Source organism: Montipora capricornis, chromosome 6, assembly GCF_036669925.1.
Source record: "Montipora capricornis isolate CH-2021 chromosome 6, ASM3666992v2, whole genome shotgun sequence".
In the NCBI taxonomy this organism is placed as follows: Eukaryota; Metazoa; Cnidaria; class Anthozoa; order Scleractinia; family Acroporidae; genus Montipora; species Montipora capricornis.
Genome location: NC_090888.1, coordinates 23,602,299 through 23,610,935, shown reverse-complemented (window position 1 = coordinate 23,610,935; position 8,637 = coordinate 23,602,299). Strand labels below are relative to the sequence as shown.

At 38.6% G+C, this 8,637-nt stretch overlaps 1 protein-coding gene across 2 annotated transcripts in view; it reads left to right on the top strand.

The window, feature by feature from the left end:
* The window catches only part of LOC138051811 (uncharacterized), a 215,030-nt gene that overhangs the window by 148,725 nt on the left and 57,668 nt on the right, over positions 1-8,637 (top strand). The window lies entirely within an intron of this gene.

Genomic DNA, 8,637 nt, shown 5'->3' with positions numbered 1-8,637 from the left:
AGCCAAGAAAGTACTTTACTTCAGATTTTCCGTTATTCACTTAACGGTTTATATCTCATTTTTTATCAGTGCTTGACTAGAGTTGACGGAAAATTGGACTGCTGGTTGCAGACCTCTCAACCCAAAAGACCAAAGACCTGGAGATAAAAAAAAACCTGGACCAAAAAAGCTTGGGCAACGACTTCGGCAACGAGAAGTAAAACCAGTTCATCAAAATAAAATTTTCGTTTCTGTTTATCAATGTAAAATATTATGTGACTGTAGCAACAGACAAATTAACGTTATTTGAAAGATTCGTCAATAAATATTCATCGTTTTCCGCCATTTTAACAAAGTGGGTGAAACATATCTAGATGCTACCACCGGCAGACAACCCTTAGGATACGAGAGCGCGCGACGTCACGTTATTTTGAGACAGTTGTAACGGCCGATTCAACTGATCGAGGAAAATGTTTCATAAAAACTTCAAATTTCGATGTTTCTTTTCGAAAAGTCATTTTATGGTCAGCAAGATAAATAAAGTTCACTCACCCAATATTTTCTGCGTTGTTTTGAGTGATTTGGTGATTTTTTTAGACGCTTCGATTTCCCCTTCAGATCAGATGGGTCGTCACATACAATATAAACAGACAAGGCTTGCAACTTCCAAGACCAATCAAAACCGTAAACTTGAGAGGTATGCGGTTGAAGCATTGAATTTACATTATTTTTGATATCTCGAATCAAGAGACTTGACTGAGACTTGAAACTTTGAACATGATTTCGAGGCTCTAGGGAATAAAAGTAAGGATTTGTATGTATGAGGTTGTTCCCCGGAGCCTCAGAGGTGATGCCTTCTTCCATTGGGCTATTGGGGCATAATTAACTGGAATAAGCTTGATTTGACCGAGTTGGAAAGCGTAGCTGGCTGGGACTGGGTAATCCCGGTTTCCTGAAACAGGCCCTCACAGCAAATGAGAAACTCAGCTATCATTAGACAGTTGTCCAAGACCTTTGAGGATTTCTCTCGTTCTTGGGATAGCTTCGGGGAAGTTCCTTCTTTGTTCGAAAAAGCAACCATGCGGTTGGCACAAATGGTTGAGCATTGGACTGCCGTACGGGAGATTAGGTGTTCGACCCATGAAAGTTCTTAAATAACTGACGACAGAGAGTGATATCTTTGTAATTTGATCTGCAAATGGATGAATTAGAAACCGGAGTTCTCGTCTCACAGCCCTTGTACCAGAAATCGGTGAAAGCGTAAAGAAACCTACTTAAAATTCGCAAACGAAGAACTATAAAAGCTTTAATATATAAGAAGGTATATAAGGAAAAAATGGCGGAGATTTTTTTCCAGGTACGTTTTTCAACCATGCTTTTTCGGTTGACACTAAACGTGTTTTGACGCAGTTACACTCCTAGTTTCAACCGTAATTGTGAACACCTACACAATTGACCTCTCCCTTTGATCCCAATGTTTATAATCGACTTAGTTTGGGGTAAACGCCACAATCTCAACCCTGTTTAATTAAACCACTTGAAAACATGTTTAAATTGTTGGTGTAAATAGGGTGCTAGATAAGCCTACATACAAATATCGCGATATTTTTTGAGATATTTAGAAGTTTTTGAGAAATTTAGAAAATGTTGGGAAATTTAGAAAAAAATGTGTCATTTAGAGCAATTATCACAAAAAAGATACTTCATAAGAGCAAAAAAAAAAAAAAACGGTTTACATTAAATTTTTCGAATTGTTTTCGTGTTTCCTTGTCTGCACAAGCTATAGTTCAGATTTTCGGCAGGTTTAAAATGGTCCATTTTCCTTTTACGAGCCAGCGATACTACCAATTCAGCAGATTTATTCTGCAGTACAATAAGATGCACTAAAGAAATGCGGTTGCTGAACGACAAGAAAGACGACGACATTAGAAAGGCCATTGCAAACTATGACGATAAGAACCATCCAAAGGGAGAAACGCTTCCTTTTACTACAAGATTATTCCGGGTGAAATTGGTTAAAGCGTTCTTGAAGAGTGGTACACCTTTGAGTAGGGCAGAATATTTCAGATATCTATTTGAGGAGGTGGGATACCCACTTATAATTACTTCAAGTTCGAACATGAGACAACTTATTCCTTTCATCCTCGAACAAGAATACAAATGCATTTGCCAAGAAGTGAAGGGAAAAGATGTTGCCATCATATTTGATGGAACTACGCGAGATGGGGAAGCATTAGTTGTTCTGGTTCGTTTTGTGGAATCATGGACAATAAAGCAGAGGCTTGTGAGATTGAGACTTTTAAAAAGTTCTGTAAACGGTGACGAGCTAGCTCGCATAATTATCGAGGTGTTGCACAGAAAAATCAATGTTCAAGAGAACAGTCTTTTAGCAGCGATGAGAGACAGAGCTTCTGTTAACACGAAAGCTCTGCAGACGGTGTCTGTGCTTTATCCTGATATGATTGATATTGGATGTATTTCACATTTCCTGAGCAAAGTGGGAGAGAAATGCCACACACCAACACTCAAGCTATTTATGGCAACATGGAATCTCATATTCAGCACCAGTATTAGAGCTAGAAATATTTGGAGAGGCATAAGTGGGCGGTCAATGCCAAGGTACAATTCCACAAGATGGTGGAGTTATTGCGAGTGTGCAAGGGTAGTGCTTCAAGAATGGCAGCATATCAGAACTTTTCTAACGAGCAATGAAGATTTTGCAAAGACCTCAAGACAACGAGTACTCCAGATTATGACGTGAACACAAATAAGCTTAAGATTGAGCTAGCGTCAGTGATGGAAATGGAGGAAATGGAGGAAGTCTACATACACCCTTGAAGGTGATGGAACATTGATTTTGGTTGCCTATGAGAAGCTTCAAATGCTGCAGGCATTTATCAGAGTCCGCAACTTCCCTACTCTTACCGGTGCGGTACAGCAGCTGTTTCCAGTGAATGTTGCAGAACAGCAAAGATGGTACAACTATGGCTTTAGAGAATGCTTGATGCCAGCTTTTGAATACTATACCAACACATCAGCAATTGATGCCACAGTCTCGCGTTCTATCCAAGTGTTCCAAGCTGCATATCTTTTTAGCCCGAAGTTTGTGAAAGTGTCAGAAGCAGATGCTGAAACAGTAGATCAAATCAGAGCTGTCCCCTTTCTTAGCAACAATGAAGTCATTCAGTCTCTGAAAGATGAACTGCCAACCTACATTGTGAAGGCATCTCAAATTCCTGATGAATTTGATACTTTGTCAGATTCTTGGCCCTGGTGGAAGTCAGTAGCTCGAGAACTACCAGTGCATGTGGTCTTCAGCAATACAGAAGCTAGTAGTTGTACAGCCATCATCTGCAGCAGCTGAAAGAGCTTTTTCCATGCTTACAACTATGTTTGGTGAACAACAGCATGATGCACTGGAAGATTACATTGAAACTTCTTTGATGCTGCGAGTAAATGATCGCTGAGATTATTTACATGTAAGCAAGAAGTATGGGGGGGGGGGGGACTTAGACTGATCATTATTATGTTATTAACATGCCTAGTCGCACGCAAAACTTTGTTTGAAAAGTTGTTGTTTGAAATACATAACACTGTCTTTTAAGATGTTGTAATTCAATAAACTCTTTAACTGTTTAGTGCTGTGTTCTGGGATCCGTGTTTTGGCAAAGCACTTATGGTAAATTGCAATATTTAATCAATAAACAGAAATTGATGAAATCGAGTTGCTTAGATGTTTTTATTTACTTATTATACCTTAAAATAAACCAGCCCTGCAACATCGTTTGCTATTCAAATAATAATGTATATTTTTTTCATTTCTTTAATTGATATAAAGGCAAAAATGGGTCAAATTAACATTAGAAAAGAATGATATTTCTGAGAAATTTAGAAGAGTTTTGAAGAAATTTAGACTAAATTCAGAAGAAATCTAGGAATTTTATGAGAATTTCTAGAAAGAAATTTAGAACATTTTTTGAGATATTTGTATCTAGGCCTAGTGCTAGATGACCATGGGCATATAAAAGCGGAGATTACAGGACGTGTGAAAGTGATATGAATTGGTTCGCATTCAGGATAAGTGTAAAACCTTTGCAAATTCTGGAATATGATTGGCTAATAAACAATAGAATTTGGTAAGAACCTATCAAAACTTTTGTTTTGAAATGAAACGCTAGCCCTGGATGGCGCAATTTTTCTGCGATTGCGTGATACGCGTGCGTTTCTTTGGCACCGGTCTCGAATTTTTTCATGTGTATTATTAGTAAGTAATTACATGATTTTTCTCGTGCAATTTGGAATAAATAAGCTCTTGTAAATTGCACTCGCATGTTTTGCTCGTCTTTGCTCAATACTGATACGCGATGCACCTATCACCGGAAGGGCAGGGGGGGGGGGGGGGGTGTGAGGGAATGGGGATTTTGACATTTTCTGAGGAAATGAGTCAAATTCCCCACCTCCGTGACAACATAATTGGCCAAAAGTATCAAAAGCCCCCACCCTGGGGCGAGAAAAGGTGGCCACAATAATACCTTTTAGACCTTGCTACACACAATAGGAGTGCAATGTATGCACCACTCACCTTTCGTTCAGACATCTTTCACGAACACTGGAAGTTCATTCGAACGCCTCATGGGTATTTTCCAAGTGGCGGAGTTATTTCCAAGCATCTTCGTTCTCAGGGCTACAGTCAGAGCTACTTCAAGAAAAGAATGGATTCTTTGGATCGAAAATAGTAAATACCCTATCAAACAGATTTAACTTGATTGAGGTAAGGCAGGAATACGACTGCATGGTGCTATTGTCAACATATTTGAATGAAACAATTCAAACGTTCAGTGCAGGCAATATAGCCAACCATTGTAGTTACAATGGCAAACTTTATCTTCAGACATTACTGAACTACGAAACAGCGAAACAAAGCACCAAAACATCATGTATGAACCCATCATACATTGAATACTAACCGAAAAAGATTGGATTTGAAGCAATTTGAGATTAAATATCGTTTTAGGGCTAATCAAGACTAAAACGTTATAGCTCCAAATTCATAGAGATTTAGATTAGGATTCAGATTAAGATTGAGATTAGGAGCAATAGGGTTTTACACCTAATTAGGCCTAAAACGATATTTAATCTAAATCCAACCTTTGTCGGTTAGTATTCAATGTATGGTGGGGTCATACATGTTGCTTTGGTGCTTCGTTTCGGTGTTTCCAGGGTGGTGTTTCGTTGTTTTTATATCCACTTCAGACCCAGAAATTCTGGAAACGGCGTCTGGTCAAAAGATTGAATTTTATTCTAATCCCTGTCACAATAGGGCTTTAACTCATGCTAACCTCTCAGAGGCACAAACAGAGTCTGTTGAGTCAGAAATTACTGAGCTACTGCATGACAAGTGTATAGTGGCTTGTGATCATGGAAATGGTGAGTATATTTCCCCCATCTTTACTAGTCCTAAAAAAGATGGAACCCATCGCATGACTTTATATTAAGCCTTAAGTCACTCCATAAAATAACCACACACCATTATTTGAAAATGGACACAGCATGGAACGTTGTATGCCTTATGAAAACAGGTTGTTACACGTATATGGCATTCAATGGTCTCAAGAATGTTTATTACTCAGTCTCCATACACCCGGTTTATAAAAATATCTGACATTTTGCTGGAAGGGGCAGTTGTATGAGCATTTTTTTTCAAATGGCTTGGCACCATGTCCAAGAAAATTTACCAGATTGTTGAAGCCTGTGCTTTCACAAGACAACAAGGACATGTCTCAGTCACATATCTAGATGATACTTGGCTTGCAGCAGATGACTATAATGCCTGCGTCAACAATGTTGTAAAAACATTGTTTCTTTTAGATAGACTTGGCTTTGTTGTAAACCTAGGAAAATCTGTTCTAATCCCTACTCAGGAAATTGTATTCCTAGGGTTTATCTTAAATTCAAACCACATGACCATCACACTAACTCCATATGGGGCTCAAACGTTTAATGATGCTTGTCTACAACTATTGATAACACTACAGCTGTTGCACCTGTCATTCCTTTGCAAACAGTAGGCTTGTTAAGGAGATACGGGAATGGTGTATACAGCACAAAGTTTGGCTCCCAGTTACCTGTACACATATTCCTGGGAAATCAAATACTGAAGCTGATAAAGAATCCTGGTTATCAAGGAAGGAAACAGTGGTGTCTTGATAGGTCACTCTACATGGATGTAATGAATTGATTTGGAATTAGCCTAATATCCATCTGTTTGCCTCTAGACTTAATTTTCAGATTGAGAAATATGTTGCATGTAGACCTGATTCTGGAGCCTTTTTACCCATTTCCACCTTTCTGCATTATTCCCAGAGCCTTCCATAACATATACAGTGAGGAAGCAACTGGCATACTAGTTGGTCCCAACTGGCCAACTGAAACTTGGTGGCCACATCTTATGTCCATGTTAATTGATTTTTCCTCTATTGTTACTCATGGAAGGTGTTTTTACCAGCACATGCAGAAATACTGCATCCACTTTTCAACTCCAACTCCTTGCATGCCACTTGCCGGGGTGGGAAGTTAACCCCGTTTCGGCTACCGAAGTAAATGGTATTGATTTTCTTTATACACTGTACAAGGATGGATGTTCTTATAAACGCTGCAAGGAGTGCTCTCTCCACTGTGGTTTTCATACCAGAAGGACACATATTTGGCCATCATCCTCTAGTAGGTTTATTCGAGCCAAGGGCCACATTGCCTCATTTTCAAGAATTATATGGAACATTGATGATGTGCTACAATGCATAAAATCACCGGGTGATAGCGAAGAATGAGTCTCGATGACCTTACTCTGAACTTTGTTATTGCTAACAATGTTACTTTCCTGGCAACTTTGTCAGACAATTCACAGCCTTAAAATTAGTGATATGAATACAAGCGATGATCGTGTATTGTTTCAGATATCCACGTTACTTAAAACATCTGAACCTGGAAAGCACCAGGAACCACTAGTTTTAAAGTGCGTTATGTGTTGTAAGGTGCCTTAAACAATACCTTAAGAAACAGAAGGTGGGCATAATGGTGAGGATCAGTTGTGGGTTAAGCCGTAATGTTAATGTTAAATCGTTTAAACCAGTTCACAAGGACTCGGTTAGTAGATGGATAAAAGTTTTTTCTTTCAAGATCAGGTATAAATATAACTGTTTATGGAAGACACGGTACACGTTCTCAGCAGCATGTACTAACAACACGTCATTGTACACTATAATTAAAGGCTGCAGAATGGGCAAGAGGATCTACTTTTCGGAAGTATTACAACAAACCCTTAGGTTGTAATGAGAAATCAATTTGGGGAACAATTTGTATCCCACAGTTTTTCTCAATAAAATGTTATATTTTACCTTACAATTGTTCATTGTCACACTGCTTTAAAGTCTCACGTGAGTTAGTAGTGACGTAGACTAATGACGAAATATAATTAGAAAATTAAACGAGGCTTACCTGTAAGGTGAAGTTTGATTAGAATTCTGTGAGTCATTGGTCAGGAACGTAGAAGTCACGTCCCCACCCTATAAACTCATTATAAGTGAGTGTTCACCCACCCGACTTCACGTTATGAAGGTACAACTCTACTCGATTAGCCTGTGCTAAATGCAAGTTGTGTACATAATTAATATATATTTTTTGTAATAACCTTGTAATGGTTTGGAGGGCTCTATCCCTCACGTGACTTCTACGTTCCTGACCAATGACTCATAGAATTCGAATCAAACTTCACCTTACAGTTAAGCTTCGTTTAATTTTCCAATTTTACGGTAATCAAATGTCTGTGATGTTACGGGTGAAACCATAGTCGATCGAGGGAGTGGTTATGAAACCTTAAAACCTTCAAAAGTGAGAAAACGTTTCTTGCAATCGATGTTGAATAGGCCATTTTCGAAATATCAAATATTCAGCTTGATAGTGAGGCAGTAAGGGAAAAAAATAGACACGTTGGAATGAATTTGAAAAATACTTACATATCCACTTCCCTTTGCTCGTCCTCACTGCCTCACTATGAAGCTGAAATTTAATTTAAAAAGGCCTATTGACCGTGACCCTGCAGGATCTATTGTTTTCGCTTCGCTTCGCACGAGTTCGCAAATAGGCCACGTTCAATATATCAATACTCACACATGAGTACGAGGCTTTATGGTTAAATTTGAATATTCTCTTGTTTAGAAATCTCCATTGAGACTTGAGACAAAGAAAACAGAACTTGACTATAAAGCCACGTAGCCATGCCTGAATATTGTTATATCGAACTGGGCCTATTAGTTGCGCATAATTTAATCGAAAGATTTGATCGGTTATCTTCACGAAAAAAGGTGTGTTTTGTGCAGGGTCAGGGCCAAAAATACGGACAAAAACATGAAACAAATGAACCTGCCGAGTTTCATAGCTCATCCCCATACATGAACCTGGTTTAAAACAACAAGAAATGAAAAACAAAGTAAGATTTCTCTGTCATCGACCGCATTCCCGTTGCTCGTGCATTCACCCATCTGTTTTTTTTTTTATTATTTCTTACTTCAAACTTCACGGCTTTAGTTTTCCTGGTTCTCCATTTTGTTCGCAGTTGTCGTATCCATATTTCTCTCACCTCATTCCTAGCCGCCACTTTGA